Raw genomic sequence first — 22,307 nt, forward strand, 5'->3', positions numbered from 1 at the left:
CCAGCTCAGGGGTATTTGAACCACACATTAGTTCAGCTTACTTAACCCTTCAAACCCGGCCCCTGTCAAAGGAGATACAGAGAGGCTAGAGGCATGAATAGTAGTTGACAAATGAAGCATGTAGAAGCAAAATGTTATATGGAAATTTCTCACATGAAGTGTCAGCTATCAAAGGTTTTGATATTCCCATTAAAAGAAATGTTTATTAAATTTTGATACACTTAGTTTCATTTACAACAATTCATGGAAGAATGAACCAATCAAAAGACTATAACAAGAACTCTTGACAGTCAATAAGCACCAATTTCTTGGAAGGAGAAGAAAATGTAGAACTCATCCCAGTAAGATTTACCTTACATGATAAAGTTCATCCCCTGCCCTCAAGTTCAGAAACATAATTATGTGCAAATAAAGTAAGATATACAGCCATTTTTTACCTTACAAATACAAACCACTTGCACAATGAAAAGAACTAATATTACTTTGAAGTTCTCCCCAATAGCTACCCATACAAAGACCTAGAAATCAACACTAGTATAGGCAGTTTTTGACAGATATTATACATGCACAATAAAAGGAAGCAGGTTTACTTTGAAGGTTCTCCACAATACACCCATACAAAGACCTAGAAATCAACAGTAAAAAATTCGCAGTTTTTGCCAGCAATGGAATACTAGACAACAGGATTACAGATATTAATATAGGGTATTTTGTGCTTCCTGTTTTACCTTTTTCACCACAACATTCTTTGTTCACGATCAAAAACTTGCAAGTTGAAGGAGAATAATCAGGATGATAATGCATGGAGGTCAATCGCAATAATTACACCCTAACCGGACTCAAAAAATAAGTGATTATCCGGAAATAGCTTCCATACATGTCCAATTTTAGCTTCAAACTCATAAATGAAGACATTTTGATAATAACCTAAACCATATGGAAGCTACATTTTACTAAAATAAAATACAGAGCTACTTGAATTGTTCATTTCCTTGGCTTTCTTCAGATTTTTGAGCAGCCAAACAACTAATCAACCAAAAAAAAGAGGCCCAAACAGCAATCAAATGTATACAGAGACATGCATCCAAGGAAGACATAGCAGAGTCAAAAATTACAAATTAAAACTTTGTTAAACAACACAAAACAAGCAGAGAGGTAAAGAATTGTAAATCAGTCTCAGATCTACTTGCCTGGATTTTCCAGAAGGAGCTTCAAGCGGCAAAAGAAGGCATTTGGCAGAAGATTCTCTTGAAGAGTGAATAGGGTTTTCTGGTAGGTAGTGAGCGAGCTCAGTAAATTGGGTTTTGCTGAGCACAGACAAAGACACAGATTTGTAGTCACTTAGTTCCAATTTATATGAGAAAAGAAAAACAATAAATTTATATATTTAATTTAATATAATAATATAAGTTTAAAATGTCTATTTTATACTCATTAAAATAATTTATAACCACACAATATTAATGAGGAAAAAATGTTTTTTGGAAAATAAGTGTTTAACAAATCAGTAAAACTGTTTTTAAATAGAAGCACAAACAGTTTTTATGTTGGTGGGAAGAAGCTAAAAATTCAGAAAATTATTTTTTTCAAGACTAAAATATTTCTTCTATATATACATATTATCAAAATATCTCTTATTAATTAATTAGCATATCCCATAAGTTTGGTTAAGTTTCATTTATGAATTTATTTTTATTTTTTATATAATAGATTTTTATTTTATTTTATGTCTATACATTATTATTTTATATATTATTTTATAGAACTAGAAAAAAAGATAACAACAATATTTTAGCAAGCTAGAAAAAAATAACAATTAAAGTTTCCAACCCTAAAAAGTATAACATTGATAAAAAAAAAATTGAATATGCATATTTTAATTAAATAAAAATAAAATTTAACTAAATTTTATTTAAAATAGTTTCTCTTTATAAAATAATCTTAATATTAAAAGTACATTGATACTTACCATTTTTCGTAATTTGATTCTCAAAAGCACTTTTTAGAATGATTAGTCCAGCTATTATTTGGCATTGCTGCTAAAAACTGCTTATTTATAGAAAAGTTTTTTTTTTAAATACCTTTTTAGAAAAGTGCTTTACAAAAAGAGCAATTTGTGTTTGACAAATTGATTTGAAAAGTGTTTTTGATAAACAATTTGTGTTTGACTAATTTTTTTTAAAAAGGTGGTTTTGAGAGACAAATTACGAAAAAGGGCCATGTATCAATATATTATTAATATAAGATTATTTTATAGAGAGAAACTATTTTAAACATCTAATACAAAAACTTTAATTATATTTTTAATTTAATTAATTAAAATGTACATATTCAAATTTTCAATCAATATTATACATAGATTAATATTGTTGAAAAATATTGAAAAGAAGAATCTTTGTGTTATTATTTGTTACCTATTCTCTTGGATTCAATCTTAGCTATTATAATACTCTAAAGTTTTAAAAAATTCAAATTAAACTAAAATAATACATATCTTAAGAAAATAAAAATGTGTTATTTGTTACTTTTTTGGGAGGGTCTAAATCTTTAATTATTACTTTCTATCTCTTTTTTTAATCTTGCAAAAATATTGTTGTTACTTTTATTTCTAATTCTGTAAAATAATACGTAAAATGATATATACAAAATACAAATAATAATATAAAAACATAAATAAAATAAAAAATTTATTATATAAAAAAAAAATAAAAAAATTCTTGAATGAAAATGAATATATGTAAGGGATATTTTAGTCTTAAAAATAATAATTTTCTGCTTCTACTTTTGCTTTTTTTAAAAACCGAATTTTTTAGCTTCTTTCCAACAACAAAAAAACTATTTCCGCTTCCATTTAAAAGCAATTTTAAGGATTTGTCGAACAGCCTCCCAATAGTAATGCCAAACAGGCTCTCAATTTGCTTGGGAAAAACACTTATCAAATGAATTAGACAAACACAAACTGTTTTTTTTTTTAAAACACTTTTCTAGAAAGACTATTTTTAAAATAAGTAATTTTAGCAGCAATGTCATACAGGTTCTAAGTACTTATAAGTCTACTGATAATGAGGGGAGTACCAACCACAGTAGTAAATTGTGAAAAAAATAATTTATTGCAAGATTTTTAAGATTATCGTAAATGCATTTCACGACCAACAAAAGTTACACAATGTAAGTAGTATATTACTCCTCATTTCTAGGAAAAAAATACTTTGTTCCTCACATATATGACACTAAATGCCTGTTTGGCCATGCGATATGGAATTATGTGTCACGCCCCGAGTCTACACCCTGAACGCGATTGCACTCGAGAACCATTTCTGGCCCCAAGCGAATTCTTGGCCTGACTCAACTCTCAGCGGAAGACTTACTCATAATACAATAAACTCAAATGGAAGCTTTAACTCAAAAGTCTCAAATTAGACAACTTAGAATAATTTAAAAATAAACATTCGCTAGCCAAAAAAGGCACCTCAAGTCACAACATTTAACAAAGGAAATGAAAATGACTCATGTACTACTACTGTCTATCTATGAAGCCTCTAATACTATGAGGGATGTCGGGACAAGACCACCGATTATCCTAACAAAACTGAAATAGCATGACTTATATAAATAAGGGATCCTCCGGAAGCAAGGAGGCTCACCAAACAACTCGGGAACTGCAAATGGTATCAACGAATCGCCTGTTGATGACCCTGATCTCATGTGCAAATGACGTCAGTACATGAAATGTACGAGTATGCAAGGAGAAATCTAAAACAAGAAATAAGCTTGAACTGGAACTGAAGAAACAACTTACTTCATCTCAACTGAACTCAACTCAATCCCAAGGATACTCAAACTTACTTAACTCACTTTAATATAAAGCAGTAGTAAAGATGCATTATGAAGAAAATATTTTTAAAAATAGTAGATAACAACTTAATGTATTAGAAAATACAATATAACTTGGTTTGTATGTAAGAATACAAAATAACTCTATTTGTATATAAGAATACAAAATAACTTTGTGTGGGAGATTCTCTAATCGACAACCATCACTATGAGCTATGTGATGATACAATGTCTCGCCCACACTGCCAGAAGTGTCCTATACTTTGTCGGGGTATAGGACCTACTTACTAAGTGGATCCACTAAGCTATGCTTAAAAAGCAATAAGGAATCATCTAAAAAATATGACCCTTTCTACCCACGTTGGCTATATGGTTTATGAGGACTTTGAGTTATATGAACTCGTCCCCATATCGGTGCTCAATACTACTCCCAAAATATAACTTAGCTCATATGTTTAAAAATATTTCTCTTTCTCTAGTTTGAGACAATTACTCAAAAGATTTCTCTAAAAAGAGATAGTACTCAAAACTCATCTTAAACTCCTTTGGAAATCATAGTTTCCTCCTCTTTTAAATGTAAAAACATTTACTCTTGGGAATACTTAGTTCTCATATATTCATTTTGAAAAATGAACTCAACTCTACTCATCCTCATACTCAAGTACTCAAGTCTTAAAACAAGTTTAAAAAGTTTGCAAAAAACTTCTCAAATGTCTCGAAAGAACTCTCAAGAATTAACTCTTAACTCTACCTTGAATTTGAATTATGAATTCAAGGGTTATGATTATGATGTTTAGGATCTCTCAATGATTACTGGAGTTTATATAGTTGATCACAAGAAATGAGTGAAGACACAAACTTGAGGTCACTGGCGTGACGCGAGAGAAAGATTAAATATTTGGTAGCGAATTAATTTTTGAGACAGAGGACTCTGTATCCTTTCCGCGATGCAGAGAGGGAGTGCTCGAATGGGGTACTAGAAATTTGAGGCGCCTCCGCGACACGGACCTGAGCACATAATCTTGTCCAATCTTTTCCTTCTCTCCCAAACTCGATTCAACTCAAAACCACTACAAATCTAAGGTCAAAATTTACGAATTCTTATAACCCAGAACAATTTCAGTGAAACCCACACAAGGAAACATCAATTAACTCAACAATTCAACATCAAGAATGAATTCATAGGTAAAAGATAACATGATTGGCATGAGGGCGAACAAACCTAGCACTATGAAAGCTTGCATACCTCGATTTGGCGAAACCAAGCCTCGATCTTGATTCGCAAGAAACCTCGATCGTTCTTCCTTTTCTCCTATTTTCCTCTTTTTGAACTCCTCTCAAAACCCTAAGAGTAATTTAGGATTGTAAAACTGATCCAAATCAGATTTGACCCCAAAATATTTACTAAAAACGTTTTAATATGAAGGGGTAAGAAAAATACCAAAATACCCCTCATTAATTTGGGTAACTTTCCTTAACTAGACAGACATATTTCAAATGGGCATATCTCCCTCATCCAAACTCAAAACTTAGCAAACTCGGTGGCATTGGAAAGAGGATTTGAAGACCTTTCATTTGATATCTTATGGGCCACCTAACTCATCATGTACTAAAAGTTATGATCGTTTGAAGTTGACCCAAAACTCACAACTTAAGCATAACTTGCAAAATTCCCAATTTAGCTATTTCCAATTTAGCGCTTTCTAAATTTAGCTCTTTCTAGGCGGGATGTTACACATGATATGAAATCATGATATGATATCATAATATGAAATCATGAGATGAAATTGAAGTTTTGTTTGGACATGCGATATGAAATTTTTGTGTTGTATATTTTCTCATAAACATAAGAATTCATAAGTTGTAAAACTATTAAAATAATCCCAATTATTTATTCAATCTTACCAAATAAACAAAAAATTATAAAATCGCATAATTAATTATTACAAAACTATTTGTTCTCCACTTATGTAGCTTTTTCATCTAACTTTAATTGATCAAACTTTAATTCAATAAAAAAATTGAATATAAATTGTAGTGTACTAGTCTTTAATATAATCCTCCAATAGTACGAACAATCTCCTCACATTGAACCTGCATTTCTCGATCATATGACCGCGAAGACGTACCAACATTGTTACTTTGAGTCATTTGTTGGTCAATATCATCCGCAACTATATTTTCATGCTCATACATCATAAATATTTCATCACTCTTTCGGTATTCTTGCAAATAATTATGTAACACTACACAAGCTATGACAATTTTCACTTGTTACTATCATAATGATTCATGTATTGTTTCACTTATGTGCAATTACACATTTTCAATGCATTAATTTCGTGTTAAAATAAAATATATTGGAAGTAGTGATTATCAAACATACATACCATTTTTTTCCTTTTTCATATTAAATTGTTTTAAACATTTTCATATGTAGCCGAAAGAATAGTATTTTTTATTATGAAAAATCAAAATAATATTACTCGCTCCGTTCTTATTTATATTCACCAAATCAATTTCCACTTTATCATTTATATTGATCAAATTTAAAGTAACAATAAATTTTATATTGGTGAGAATAATAATTTTTTTAAAAAGCAATGATGTGATTATATATTTAATTTACATATGAAATAAATGGTTAGTAGTTATAAATGTGGGGTTGTTTTAACAAAATATAAACTTGTGGATCAATTTTTGTATATAAAAAATCTCAAATCATGATATGAAATTCTCATATCATGATTTTTGGAGATTTTGGTATTCCATCTCATGATATGAAATCATGAGATGGATCAACGTAAAATCGCATGTCCAAACGCTGATTCCATCTCACGATTCCATATCGTGATATGGTATCGCATGGCCAAACGCCTAACTCACGCTGCTCAAATCCCTCACATCGAATCATCTCTAACTCTTTGGCAGCATCAACCACCTTCTGAAATGGAACACTAGAAGCAACAACATGAGAAACTCCCAGGCGAATCGGAATAATTAGCCCATTAACAAACCTTCTCACTCTCTCAACCTCAGTGGGTAGTATGATTGAAACATGCCTTGCCAAGGCATGAAATTTACCCACATACTATGTGACTGACATACTATCTTGTTGCAAACCCTCGAACTCGGCACTCTTGCGTTCCCTCTCACTGTGTGGAACAAACTTGGCTAGAAACACCTGAGTAAACTGAGTCCATGATAATGGAGGTGATCCAGCTGGCCTATTACTAATATAATCCCTCTACCACTGCTTGGCAGGGTCAGTCATCTGAAACGTTGTGTAGTCAACTCCATGGGACTGCACTGACCAAGATTATTCAACCTCTCACGACGGCTAACTATAAATTCATATGTATCCGCAGTCAAGTCACCAGTATAAGTCGGAGGATTCATTACTCTGAATCTTTCGAACATATTTTGTTCATCAATGCTCATGGAAGGCATGCTAGCCAAATGTGATGCAATACCTAGCAATTCCATACTATTTAAACGGGGAGCTACAACAACAATTGGCTGAGTCCTGGGAGTCTGAGAATTTGGAGAAACTATCGGATCTAGAATCTGACCTTCAACACAGGTCTGTGAGGCATCAGAGGTGACATGCAATGTTCCCACCTGAGACATCCCTTCTAGGAGTCCTAGCATACGAACCAAGGTATCTTGAAGCATTGGGTGGCAATGAAACCGGGTGGATCCTGAGCTGGCCCATCCCCCATCGACACGATCTTGCACATCCCCATGAATAACATCTGCATCGGGAGGTACTGCCCTATTGATTGAATAACGTTATCAAAGACACTTCAGTCGAATATCACATGGAGCGGTACATGTTTGAGAATCAATTGAAAAGCATGAATATGTTCTAATCAGCCATAGGAATAGACATTATCGAAGAAATATATAATTCAAATTAGGGGTGACACGAATGTCAAATAACAGAGGGTTTTGGTTTTAGTTATCAACTACATCAACATCAAATAGCAAGGAATAACAATAATGAGACGAGTTCTTGGGATGTGATTCGATTATAGGCAAATATAGACAAATGGGTAATTGCAACTGTTAGTAAATAACTGTAAATTAGTGAATAGGCTAGACTATAGAGGAGGTAAACTTTCTCTCGAACAGTTTACCCCAAATCAAGTCGGATTCTCTCGAACACCAACAAGCAAGCAAATAAGAACAACCTACGCCTTAGTCCATTCACTCTCTTGAGCTAAATGTGTGGAAAAAGGTTTAGGATTCACTCTCTCGAGTTGAACCCATGACAACCCAATATCCACAGACCATCAATCAATAATCTTGGTTTTAAAACTTATCTCGAGCAAGCCAAAAACACGAAGGTAGAACTGCATTTGCAACTACAATCCTTTAATTTTAACCACAATTACTGATTGAAATCACTTCTAACAACATTTAAACTAACAATTAACAATACCCATAAGCTAAATCAACCCATAATCACATAATCACACCCCAATAATTGGGGTTTTAGCTAGACATCATAAAAAGATAAAAAATCGTTACCAAATTGTGTTTCCATCAACTAGGTAAGATTAATTTCGTCTTTACAAAGGTCCAAATTGAAGAATCTCAAAGACCCACTTCCAATTTCTCAAAAATGGAAAACTTCAATTCTTCAAAGCTAAGGAAAAATATCCTCTCAATACTTAGAGCTCAAAACTCGAAATTACTCTCCTATGAAAATTATATATGTAAAAGATCAAAATTAGATACTAAACTTAATGTTTGAAAACGTATTTACAATGGCCAAAAAAATGTTGCGAAAGACCATTCGGCGCAGTAAGTTGGGCTCACCGATTAGCTCGACGATCTGCCTTTTGGTCAGTTCCATCACCTTTTTGCTTTGGCCTTCAACATCTTCAAGTTCTGTAACATTGGGCGATCCAACATTGTATTGCGGAACCACTCGGTGACGCACCGACTGCTTTTTTTTCTCGCCAACTTGATTTTCTCCTTCAGGGCTTGGCACACTGGAATTTTAGGCGGTCAAATGGCCACTCGGCGACTCACCAAATGGACTTGGCGATCATCAGGCTCTCTTTCTTCCTTCTTTCAGCTCGCTTTGTTCCTTTTTGCAAGTTAGTGTCCATGCTTTGTTCCTCAATCCATATACCTGGAAATCAAGGATTTTACATTAGTTATTTGCACAAAATAAGCATTTGAGGACACTAAATCTATCAAAATAAACCCCTGAATGAGTCCAAATCTAGGACTCATCAACACCCCCAACTTAAACTTTTGCTTGTCCTCAAGTAAAATTCAAGTTCAGCAGTTCAAAAAAGATGTGTCAAAAAGTGCTACACAAGACTCAATCATGAACGCACATAACAAGACTCAACTTACTTATGCAAGGATCAATTGTGCACTCAAAGATTCAAGTTGTGACTCACCATTATCAAAGATTCTCAAGTTCACAATACTTGCTTCAAATGCAAGTTCAAGCTCAACAAAGGTACTCAAATGCCCTCACACAAAGATGATTCCTCATTCACACACAATGGATCAACAATTTATAAATCCAGAATAAAAAATAACTCTCACACTTACAAAGATGAACACATGTATGACTTCACCCATAGGTTTGCCCTTATTTTTCAATCAACACTTGTTTCAGCTCACTCAAGATCAAAAAAGTCTTTTCAAGTCTTGTAACGTGGCTGAGTGTAAAGATATGGTCATTTAGGCTAAGTGGATACTGTCCTCATGAAATGTGGTATGAACAACACTTTCTTCCCTTTTCTTCAACATTTTCAATCATGCTCAAAAGTCACCCCATTATTCACTTTTCATGGAATACCGGACACCCCATTTCTTTTACACTTTCACAACTTTATTTCAAACTTTTTCATTCCTCTTTTCTTTTTCTCTTTTCTTTTGTATGGAGGGGTTCCATCTTTCTCAAAATTATGGGTCAAAGGGGTCTTTTTTGCACTTCTTGATTTACATTGTCTTTTCACCACACCCCCAAATTAGGCTTTTGGCCTAAGTTGGCTATTCAAACTAACCACAAATCATGAGGATTATGGGTAATGGATAAAGAAAGGTCACAATTGCATCAAGTTCCTTCCAAGAAAAAGGGTAAGGTTCAAAGGGTGTTCAAACAAAGTTCACACACTCACAAGGTAGGCCACAAAAAAGGTTTAATGTCAAATTGTTTCACTCTTTCAAATTTGTTGCCTAAGATCATTTCAAGAGCTTTGCATCACTTAGTCAACCGGACCAACGGGGCAAAATCTAGGTGTCATCACACATGGTTCACGGTAAGCTCATCACACACAATATTGGAACCAAATATTAAACAAGACTCCACACTTTTGCTAGTGTGCAATGTTCATCACAAGAGACTCATCCGATAACCGACTAGTTACAACGAGATGCAAAAAGTTCACATATTGTCTATGCAACTTCATTTGGCCTCATCGTAGCCACACATTCATTTTTGTTCGATTATGAGCACTATTCAAGTCATCGATATTGAACAAGACCGTTACTAAAATTTGCAAAAGAATAGCCACATTCAAACACAAGAGGTGGTAAAAATTTTCAGAAGGGTCCAAAATCATTTACAATTAGAATAAGGATCCACAAGCTCAAGCATCCACAAAACAGTGCCAAAAACTCAATATACAACACAAAAACCCAATAAGAGACAAAAGATGTCATCAACACAAAATGTAGGTATGGAAATACCTCACCCACCACAAAACAAAATGCAATTTGTCCTCAAATGCAAGAAAATATCCAAAAATCAATAAAAATGACAGAGAGGGAGGTAAAGAGGAATCTTGTCTAAATAGTCACTCCGTTTGTTGGGGCATTAATGCCCTGTGTCATAGCAGTCTGATCATGGGCATCAGTTCCCGGAGTCACATCAACAGTACTAGATCCACTAGGGGCTGCCATGGACGTCTCTATCAGCGATGTCTGGATCACTGACTGTACAATCGTCTCCTCTAGATCTGGCAGGTCTCTATATATGCTCTCCTCCTTCACCTCTATCTGCTCCTCATCGGTCTCTTCTTCCGACTCATCAGCTGCTAGGTCATCCCTATGTACATCCCGGTGGTGGCCGGAGGAATCTCAAAAGTCGCTAGGGCATCCACATCATCCGCTGCCTCCAATAGTAAAGTGAAGTCTGTCGACTTCAAGTAGTCCACATCCTTCCTCAAATTTGTAACCTCGACTTTCAAAGCCGTTACCTCTGAAGTCTCCCCATGTCTACTCTCACAAGCCTCAACCCTCGTAGTGAGAGTTTCAATGGATGCTCATAAAGGGGTTAGTGCAACTACAATAACACTCTCAATCATCCATGGAACTGCAACCTCTAATCGAGTAGCCCTCACATCAGTCGAATTGGCCAGGTGCCCCATCTTCATGATCATAGCCTGAGTAATCTTGGTAGGCTGAGAAGAGGTAGAAGTACCAGGAGCCTGGGAGGAAGAAGTGGGAGCAGATGTACCTGAAGACCCGGAGGCTGGAGTAGGCAATGATGCCTCTGTAGGTATAGAGTTAATGTCCACCTCTGGAGATGTATCCACTGGAGTTGCTTTTCTCTTGTATGCCTCTTCCCGTGTGTACTCGACCTCTATACAACGAATATCTATGAAAGATGAATGAGTGACCTCAATATCTCTTTTCGCATCCCGAGGAACTCCAGCACAACTATGTAATCAGCACCGGGAAGGGAAGGTACGTCTGCCTCTGCTTGGCCCTCATGGTCATCTCCTGCTCTATGATAAGTCCTATGTCAATGCTTTTCTTAGACATAGTCAACCCAAGGCAGGCCGCCTTAGGATGGCGGAGAATGGACTAATTCTGGGATGGCATAATGGAGTTGTTGATGAATCCAAACCAATATCGTGCAGCTACACTCAAGTCCCTCTTCTTGATCGGGACTCCTACCTCAATCCACCTCGGGGTGGTGTCAGAAATGAGGGGAGATAGACATCCCTTGAGCTGATCCAAGGGTGTTGTTGAGGTAGCCAAATTTGGGCAGTCAAAGCTTGCCCCTCTATCAAGTACCGAGTTGATGTGATCATGGCTACAATGCACTACTGTCCCCCGTACCATTATGGACCCCACCGGTCTGAACTCACTAGCCTTCTTCTTGCCTTTAGAAACCAGATCACTATACGCTAAGTAAAACTCCTGGACCCATGTAGGGATGCATGGGCCTCGGGGTCTGGTAAACTGCTCAAAGCTATGGTACTGGAGTGTTTCCTTTACCCTGGAGTATTTGCCATCTAGGCATTCTGTAGAAAGTAGCTTCTCCTCAAGAATCGTTTGCAACCCATCGGCTTTCAATCTGTTAAGTAGCCGTGGAGAAGGAACTACTGGTGGCATTGGAGCCACAGAAGTTGCCGGAGCTGGCACAGTATCTGCTGGAGAGGAGGCTACTGGAGCTCTCGATGAGTCAGGATGAGACCTAGCACGGATCTCAGCCCGCCAGGACTGTAGTGTCTGGTCGTCGTCTGGCTCAGAAAATGCGGCTTGGGAACCCTCACTATCGGAGTTGTGCTTCGGAGCCTGTTGCCTTTACCCTTACCTCATTTTAGAGCCCCTGCTCTTCCCACCTTAGGAGGGTTGGGTCCTCCTTCATTTATAACTATACCCCGTGCTCTTTTGCGGGGCGACATGTCTAGGTTGGTTCTATCCATATCTGCAAAAACATAAAAAAGAATTAGGCATAGTTCAAGTAAAATTGCAGAAAATAGTTGCAGACAGACTCGCTGAATGATCGGTGAGTTGCCGAATCACTTTGGCGAGCCAGATCGGGCTCGCCTAAAGAATTGGCTCAAAATATTCCAGAAAATTTGGCATGTCGGTGATGGGATGGGCCTTTTGGCGAATCGCCAACAGAATTCGGTGAGCAAGGACTAACCCATTGAAAGTTACCATGCATTTTAGGGGATATGAGCGTAGAAAGGGAGATCAAGAAGGACTTTCGGCGAGTCATCGAGTGCACTCGGCGAACTCAAGCTTCTCGCTAAAAGTTACAGAACCGAACTCAAGTTTTAGCATGAGATTAAAGGCAATAAGGGGGATTCGGTGAACCGCCGAGTGGTTCGGCGAGCTCGACTCAGCTTGCCAAATGGCCCAATGTGCCTACTTTCAACCCCTACATCCAAATTCAACCCTGCAGCCACCGAAAATAAAATCAAACTATGCATCCATACAATTAAACTAAGACCCATTACACCCATCCCCCTAGGGTACTCAGACTTCTCCCGGTTTGGCCAAATTTGGCCATTTGATGACTTTTGCCTTTAAGAATGACGTTGAAATGACCCAAAAAGTTCTTAAAAATGTGCTTCGAAAGTTACCGGAAACTTGTTTAGCTATATATAAAAAAAATCCGTTTCGCTTTTCGAAAATCCGACTTCATATTCTTGTTTAGGGGGTCAAATTGAGTGGGAAATGGGTCTAACCCAAATTTTAGAGCAACCGTATCAAAATCCGAAATTTCCAAGTGAAGCCTTTTTCGAGGGTCTACTTTGGAGGGTCATATCTCCTAGCACACAAATTATTGGGTGGCCAATAACATATCCATGAAAAGCCCTTTGAGTTAGCTACCTAACGCACTTCGTTTCACCTCATTCGGAGTTCGGACGAAGAAGTTATGCCCATTTTCGTAAAATCTGTCCGGCAAGAAAGACAATTTCCAGTGAGCGTTTTTACTGTTCACCCGCCTCATTTTTTTTTCTAAGTGTTGGACCATTTTTCCAAAGGGCATATGTTATTTCCTATATACCATTAGTTCAATTCCCATCACTAAAACATTTCCCAAAACACCTCTCCCATACTTAGACACATTTTCTCTCAAGTTCTCTCAAGAACCCTAATCCAAAACCTTTCTCAAGATTGAAGAGACTCTTGCTCCAAGTTCCAAGCTTCCATTGAAGACACTTTCAAGACCTTCATAAAAACTCAAGGTATGTGGTGTTGAACTCATGGGTCCTTCCACCCATAGTGCCTAGACTCTATTCTACTCACTAATTCATGGTTTAAGTTAAGATTCATAAATTAGTCTTGTTCTTTGTAATAATTTCCTGCACATTGAATTTTAAACATGAAAAGTGATTGTTTTGAGCATGTTGTGACTCTAGAACTTGAACCTAAATTTGGAATGAATGTGGAGATTTTCATGTGGTATTGTGGGTGTTAAAAATGTGTTGTTGTAGGTTGTTCACTGGTTTGGCTGCATAATTACTACCCTATTTTCCATGCTTTTTGTGATTCCATTACATGCCTTCAAGGTGTTTGACAAAATGTCCAACTATGGAGAATTGATGAATCGATGCTTTAAATCTTGAGTTATGAGATGTATGGAAATCCAGAGATGTGTTGATGACAAACTAAGCTTGTGTATATGTTCATTCCATACGTGAGATTGCATTAGAGCCTAATGGGAATTTCCTATATAAAGTGTTGCATGACCATGCCCGGTCCGGGGGAAAAGAATCGGACAACCATGTGAGAGGTTTATATCTCACCACCTAGGATGCTTGGGGTGTGACCAACATCAACCATGTGAGAGGTTTATATCTCACCACCTAGGATGCTTGGGGTGTGACCAACATCAACCATGTGAGGGGTTTATACCTTGCCACCAGGGTGTCCGGGTGTGAACGACATCCCCCATCCTAAGTTGGGGTTATAGATTGGTTGGATCACGCATACACATATGATATCTACTATTAGTATAGATTTACTTAAACATGTTTTGACTTCACTTTGATCATGCATCCTCATATTGTTATTCATAATGCCTATGAAACTATTTCTTGTATTTCGATTGTGTCCTTGTCTATTGTTGTGTTGCACCCCGCATACTTAGTACATTCCAAGTACTAACGCATATTTTGCCTACATGATGTCACCATATAGGGACCGGAGCTACTCTTGATCCTTCTCTCCATTCACGAGGCTAGTACGGTGCTTATCCGAGTTGTTGGTGAGTCCTCAATGATTCGAGGGCTATGTTATGTTTCCTACTCCTATGTTTTGAGACTTTAGCTTGCAATTGTATTTTGACTATGAGGGGAGCCGGTTGTATGTCATGGCCCCGTCCTATCTATGTATGTAGAGGTGTGCGTTGGACAAGTATTTTGTAAATGAGCTTGACTCTTGTCCTATGATGTCATTTTGAAATGGTTTGCCCTTAGTCCCTATTTCCCGTTAATTAATGTTGAATGTACTTCCGCGACCGATGAAGTGTGATGACAAGTTTGAGAGGCTTGTTTGGGGTTCCTTCGGGTTCCTCATTCGCTATGTCACGTCTAGGCCCTAGGCTTGGGTCGTGACAGACGTCAACCGCTGCTTCATTGGGAAAATACGTCATTTGGCACAATTGCGGGTTACTTAGACTTCACCCGACTAGACTCAACATCATTTAAGCACAACCCAATAATTTTGATCAATTTTAAGGCACACAATATTTGGGAAATCAACGATAAAGGCATTATATGCATGATATATTAATTAAAACAGGCATTCAAGCATACATTTATGATCAGAGAGGCTCAACACACATCACTAAGATAAAATCACTTGCAAATCAGTAAAATCGCACTATAAGAATTTGGGGTTCGGAAAACCAACCTTAGAAGCCGAATACGAGAAGTTGTAAAGCTAGGCGACAAAGAATCCAACTACGAACACACAAATAGCTACTAGAAAGCAATAATAAAGCAAAATTACGGGAAAATATAATACGGGTGTGAGTTTGGAAAGTTCAAAGGTGAGGGAATGTGAAGGATTTTGAACTTTTAGCCTTTAAAAATCGTCCAGTTCTTGCCCGTTCGGCGACATATGTTTTGCTCGCCGACCCACTCTGCGATACGCCTAGTGGGCACTTACCTCACCGAGTTTTACAGGACCTCTAGTTAAGGTGGGGGTCCAAACGGTGGTCAAAATCATGATCGCCGACCTGGTTGGCGGTTCGCCAAGTTGCTCCTGGGATCACCGAGTTTTATAGACTCCAATTTCAAAACTCCATGAGTTCAACGGCGGTCCAAGTCGGGCTCACCGACCTCTTCGGTGAGTCACCGACTGGACTTCTTGCTCGTGAATCACCACTTTTCAAACACATTCCACACTTTACCCTGCACACTCAACACACCATTATTTCAAAATTAAAAAGAAAGCAAATGAAAACTTGAGTTGCCTCCCAAGCAGCACCTTAGTTAACGTCATGGCACGACTTCCCCACTCAATCTTGATTTGTGGGGTAGAGACGAGACAACACATGACCCATTTGGGTCTCCAGCAGCTGAACTGATATTGAATGGGAAACAATCATATGATTCAGCAGTGAAACATTCTCCTTTAAATCATTCAATACTTTGTCGTGTTCTTCGACTTGTAGAGAATGGTGAGAGTATATCTTCTACTTGACCACCCTCGTATTCCTTGGACTTTCTACGCTCATGAGGGGGAATGTACCGATTTTTCTTTTTGTACGGTACCTCAAATTCCATAATCTGCTTGGCCACGAGATCCATCTGAGTCAACAATGTGGCCAAAATCTTGTCCTTCTCAGTCTCTTTGTTGGTCTTAGCCATGTGATCAAGGAGCTAGGCTGCTATTGCATAAGGTAGATGTGTGAGACCCCCCAGAGAAATTTGGTCAGCCACTCCTCTGCTTTTCGGACCAAAACCTCTATAGAAGTAGTCCAGTAGCATGCTATCTGAGATTCCATGAGCTGGGCATTGCAACAATAGTGACTTAAATCTCAGCCACAACTCATAGATTGACTCACCCTCCATTTGCCTAAAACTTAGGATGTTATCCCTAAGAATCATCATTCTCAAAGGAGAGTGGTCCATTTGGTCACCGTTGCTACAAGACATGCTCTTTTATTCTGCTCTAAACAAGAAACATGAAAACCAAAACTAAAATTAAGTAAGTTCGACTATAACTAACAAGAACAAAATTCAACTTAACTAAAAAATCTTAACCAACACCACATACCCAGCAGCGACATCATTTTGATTGAATAACGTTATCAAAGACACTTCATCCGATTCTAAGCGTCAATGGTCGTTAGTCAGTATGTAACCCAACTAAATGAGTTGGGGTCGAATCCCACAGGGAGCGGTACGTGTTTGAGAATCAATTGAAAAGCATGAATATGTTCTAATAAGCCATAGGAATATAAATTATTGAAGAAAAACATAATTCAAATTAGGGGGTGACACGAATGTCAAATAACAGGGGGTTTTCGTTTTAGTTATCAACTACAACATCAACAAATAGCAAGGAATAACAATAATGAGATGGGTTCTTGGGATGTGATTCAACTATAGACTAATATAGACAAATGGGTAATTGCAACTATTAGTAAATAACTGTAAATCAGTGAATAGGCTAGACTATAGAGGAGGTAAACTTTCTCTCGAACAATTTACCCCGATTCAAGTCGGTTTCTCTCAAACACCAACAAGCAAGCAAATAAGAATAACCTACGCCTTAGTCCATTCACTCTCTTTCGAGCTGAATGTGTGGAAAAAGGTTTAGGATTCACTCTCTCGAGCTGAACCCATGACAACCCAATACCCATAGACCACCAATCAATAATCTTGGTTTTAAAACTTTTCTCTTGAGCATGCCAAAAACACGAAGGTAGAACTGCATTTGCAACTACAATCTTTTAATCTTAACCATAATTACTGATTGAAATCACTTCTAAACAATATTTAAACTAACAGTTAGCAATACCCATAAGCTAAATCATCCCATAATCCCATAATCACACCACAAGAATTGGGGTTTTAGCTAGACATCATAAAAAGATAAAAATCGTTACCAAATTGTGTTTCCATCAACTAGGTAAGATTAATTTCGTCATTACTAAGGTCCAAATTGAAGAATCTCAAAGACCCACTTCCAATTTCTCAAAAGTGGAAAACTTCAATTCTTTAAAGCTAAGGAAAAATATTCTCTCAATACTCAGAGTTCAAAACTCGAAATTACTCATCTATGAAAATTAGATATGTAAAAGATCAAAATTTGATACTAACTTAATGTTTGAAAACGTATTTACAATCGCCAAAAATATCCTACGAAAGACTCGGGCTCGCCGATCAGCTCGGCAATCCGCCTTTTGGTCAGTTCCATCACCTTTTTGCTTTGGCCTTCAGCATCCTCAAGTTCTGTAACGTTGGGCGATCTAACACTGCATCGCGGAACCACGTGGCGACACGCTGACTGCTCCTTTCTCTCGCCAACTTGATTTTCTCCTTCAAGGCTTGGTACACTGGAACTTTAGGCGGTCAAATGGCCACTCGGCGACTCGCCAAATGGACTTGGCGATCATCATGCATTCTTTCTTCCTTCTTTCAGCTCGCTGTGTTCCTTTTTGCAAGTTAGTGTCCATGCTTTGTTCCTCAATCCATATACCTGGAAATCAAGGATTTTATATAAGTTATTGGCACAAAATAAGCATTTGAGGACAGTAAATCTATCCAAATAAAACCCTAAATGAGTCCAAATCTAGGACTCATCATCTATCATGGCCATGTGTAGCTGTCGGTACTTGGCGTCCCATAAGTGTTGCAATACGACCCCTACCCCGACCTCAACCTCACCCTTTACCTCTACCTCGGGTAGTCATCCTAGAAGTAGGCGCATGAACAGGCTCCTGATCACCACTTGCAGATGTATGAGTCCTCACCATATGAGAGAGAATGAGACAATAAGATTATAATTTCAATAAAGTCAAGTGTGCACGATAAGGAATGAAAGAATAAAAGTTTTCTAAATGTCCTATAGTCTTTCGAAGATTCGTATATACGTCATCATATCGATCCACAAGACCTACTAGACATTAATATTGTACTCGTGAGACCGATGAACCTAAGGCTCTGATACCAAATTTTTCACGACTCAAATTCACATGTCATGATGACACCTATGTTCCAAACCGATAGGTAAGCCAACTCACTAGTTTTACCAATTTCATTAAATATCAAAGGTGAAAGACAAATGACAAGTAGAATATCTCAAACAATATGTTTGTCATAAGTATGAAGTGCGGAAAGCTAAAATACAACCCAAGATTTTGGTTTCATAGTACAAAATCTTCTAAAATACGGTACAAGTCTGAAACTAAAATGACAAGTCTAAACATAAGAAATGTCCTATCTAAATACTAAAGTAACAAAAAAGTAATAATAAGATAGAGGGAGGTATGGGCTACAGTACAACCAAGCAGCTCACCACAAGTCCAAGATAATCCAAGCTCGGACTAAGAAAGCTCCACGAGATATGCTTGTATTTGGAATCGAATCTGCACCACAAAAGAGTGCAACAAGTGTAGTATGAGTATGAAACCAAGTGTACGTAGTATATTTCATAGACTGACAACGAAAAAGTAGTGACATGAGTACATATAAGAAAATCATCCTTTTACATAGACAAGTCTACATTATACTTATCATTCAATTCCCATCAAATAGGGGTAATCAATTATCATGCAATGTCCAACCACCAATAAAACACATAATCAATAAGAATGAAAGATGTAATGAGATGCAATGTGACATCAAGAAATGATATGCCTCGGATGCCAAGTACTCTCTCAACAGTGTATACATGATACTTCTCGAAAATACATTGAGAGTTCATGACCCATGGGGGACTCGCGAGGTCCATATATTCACACGGACGATCTCCATGTGTTTGTGTGGACAATCTTAACGTGCCCAAATTATAATCATAACATCTCGCAATCCCAGCACGGACGATCTCTATGTGCCCAACTTATACTCGATCTCATGTTAATGCATGTGGACAATATGATTTCAATAAAAGGGGATGATGGTGCATCTCAATCAATCAAATATCGCTATGATATATCATTATCTCAACTATCACAATTATACGAGTTCAGATAAAGAAACACAATCACATAAAAGAATTCAAGTCAATAATACATCAGCTAATTCTCATATGGTTTGGCATTCTTGGATTACAATTCACATTCTATAGTAATAAACTTTCCCTTTATAACACCGATACTCGTACCAATTCCTGTCACACCATTGGTATGAGACCCTCATCTTTTTCCCTTACCCATTGTCTATTTCATTTTTAATCTATAATTAGGAAAACGTCCTTCAATGAAGTCTAAAAGTCTTAGCATACCTTGAATGTCTAACACATGTCACGAATCCTCAAGATTTTGACTTTCCCTTTTGTAAAGCTTGTGAATGTTCCCAATCTATTAATTATACCTTACTCGTAAATAAAAAAGTTTGTATAACATCTCATTATATAATTCGGATATTCCACTATTTTCGTACCCAAACAACCATTCAAAGAATAATAACAAGAGTAATAAAAGAAACCTAGAAGTCGTAGCTAGCCTAACTTAATTTACCGTAGCCATGCTTGACAAACGCACTTGAAAACAAAAATATATACTTTCTGACATTAGCAGATCACTACCACACCTCAATATGACCCCAATATCTTTTATTACATTAATTGCAACAACTATGCTTTTATTAATAACAAGGAAAGAGTAGGCTTCAACTATGAAGGAAAGATAACAAAATTATTTCCTGTTACTATATTTAAATTATCTACCAAATCCAATCTATCCAATGATTAGCTATTTATTGCCTCCCTTAATTTATTAACAATCATTAGTTATCAACCAAATTAATAATTTGTTCCCCCAAAATCTTAAAAAAAAGAACGATACTACATTCTGCCAACTACACTTTCAAAATTTCCTATCTAACCCATTAAAATAATAATAATAAAGTAAACATACATTCATTATTATCCATATAAAGATCAATAAAAGTTCCAATTGCTTCTTACCTGAAGTTTTTGTTTCGTCCCTCTTGCTCTGTATTCACGCCGCGCATGCTAGTTTCTAACCTTTATTTTCTTTTCTAAAATAAACCCCACTAATCTATTTTAATTATATGGGTCAAGTGGTAAAGGGTATTATATTAATTATATAATAAATATTTATAGACTAAATACTCGTAGTTACTAAATAGTTCAAAATTTCCATTTAAAATTTTTACGGGAAGAATCAAAATAGTTCTAGTGTTCAAAATGAACTAGTGGGTCATTAAAATTGAGGACCAATTCATGGTGCTATGCTGACATTTGAGAATGGTTAGATACCTCGTGGGTCTTACAGTACAGGTTAGGGTTCATATGGTTGGTCCGCAGGACGAGACAAATATAGTCATTCATTTGGTCTATTGTAGCAGTTCTTCACTCAAAGATCTTGTTATGGTTGTGGGGAACCTAATCACTTTTATCGACATTGACCTATGCAAACTTAGACATGGCCTAAACATAGTTATTCTACTCCAACTAGAGGACCAACGCCTCCGACCAGGGATCAAGTCAGAGTTTAGTCATGCATAGGTGGTTGGATTTCTAGTATTGGTACTACAACATAGAAGAGTGGGGGTATAGGTACCACCTAGGCTGGAGGTGGTAGAGGGGATCACTATTATGTATTCTCGGGGAGACCTGAGGCTGACACTTTTGATACGGTTTTTATGGGTATCATATAGTCTATCATCGATCTGTGTTTGTATTATTTGATCTACGATATACTTCTCTTATGTGTTGGCCTACTTTGTTGATAGGTTTGATTTGATGTGTGATCATATGTCTGTGCCTATTTGTGTTTCTACACCCATGGGTGAGCCCTTCGTGGTGGATCGAGTGTATCGATCCTGTATTGTTTCTTTGGTAGGGTATGAAACTTGGGTAGTCTTGATTATTCATAGGATGGTGGACTTCGATGTTATATTGGCTATGGATTGACTCACTCTTTATCATTTTCTTCTTGATTGTAATGCTAATACTGTGACCTTAGTAATACCTAGTGTTTCGAGAGTTGAGTGGAAGGGTGCTAGTGGTTCTTACCCTAGCATGGTCATTTCCTTACTCCGTGCTTAGAGATTGGTGAATAGAGGGTGTTTGTCTTACCTAGCCTTCATTCAGGACACTAGTGTTGAGTCACCTCTCATGAAGACTATTCATGTGTTTCAGGAGTTTCCAGATGTATTTCCTACTGATCTTCCAGGTGTTCCTCCCGATAGGAATATCGATTTTGCTACTGATTAGGAGTTGGGCACTAAGCCCATCTCTATTCCTCCCTATTATTTGGCTCTGATAGAGTTGAAGGATCAGTTCCAAGATTTGTTGAGTAAGGGGTTTATTTGCCCTACTATGTCGCCTTGGGTGCACCAGTCTTGTCCGTGAAGAAGAATGTGACTAGAGGATGTATATTGATATGAAAATTGCCATGTCCTCATTATTATGTGAACATGCATATGTGCTTTGGTTCTAAAACACTGTGATGAGATCTATTGGGATGCTTATGCCAAGGTAAAATGGTTCCAGTAATGCTGAGGGGAAATTATTCTGGCGGTTGATGATTATGCCGAGGGTAAATGGTTCAG

This window comes from Solanum verrucosum, unplaced genomic scaffold (genome assembly GCF_900185275.1).
Source record: "Solanum verrucosum unplaced genomic scaffold, falcon-dt-bn FXZP01000156.1, whole genome shotgun sequence".
In the NCBI taxonomy this organism is placed as follows: domain Eukaryota; kingdom Viridiplantae; phylum Streptophyta; class Magnoliopsida; order Solanales; family Solanaceae; genus Solanum; species Solanum verrucosum.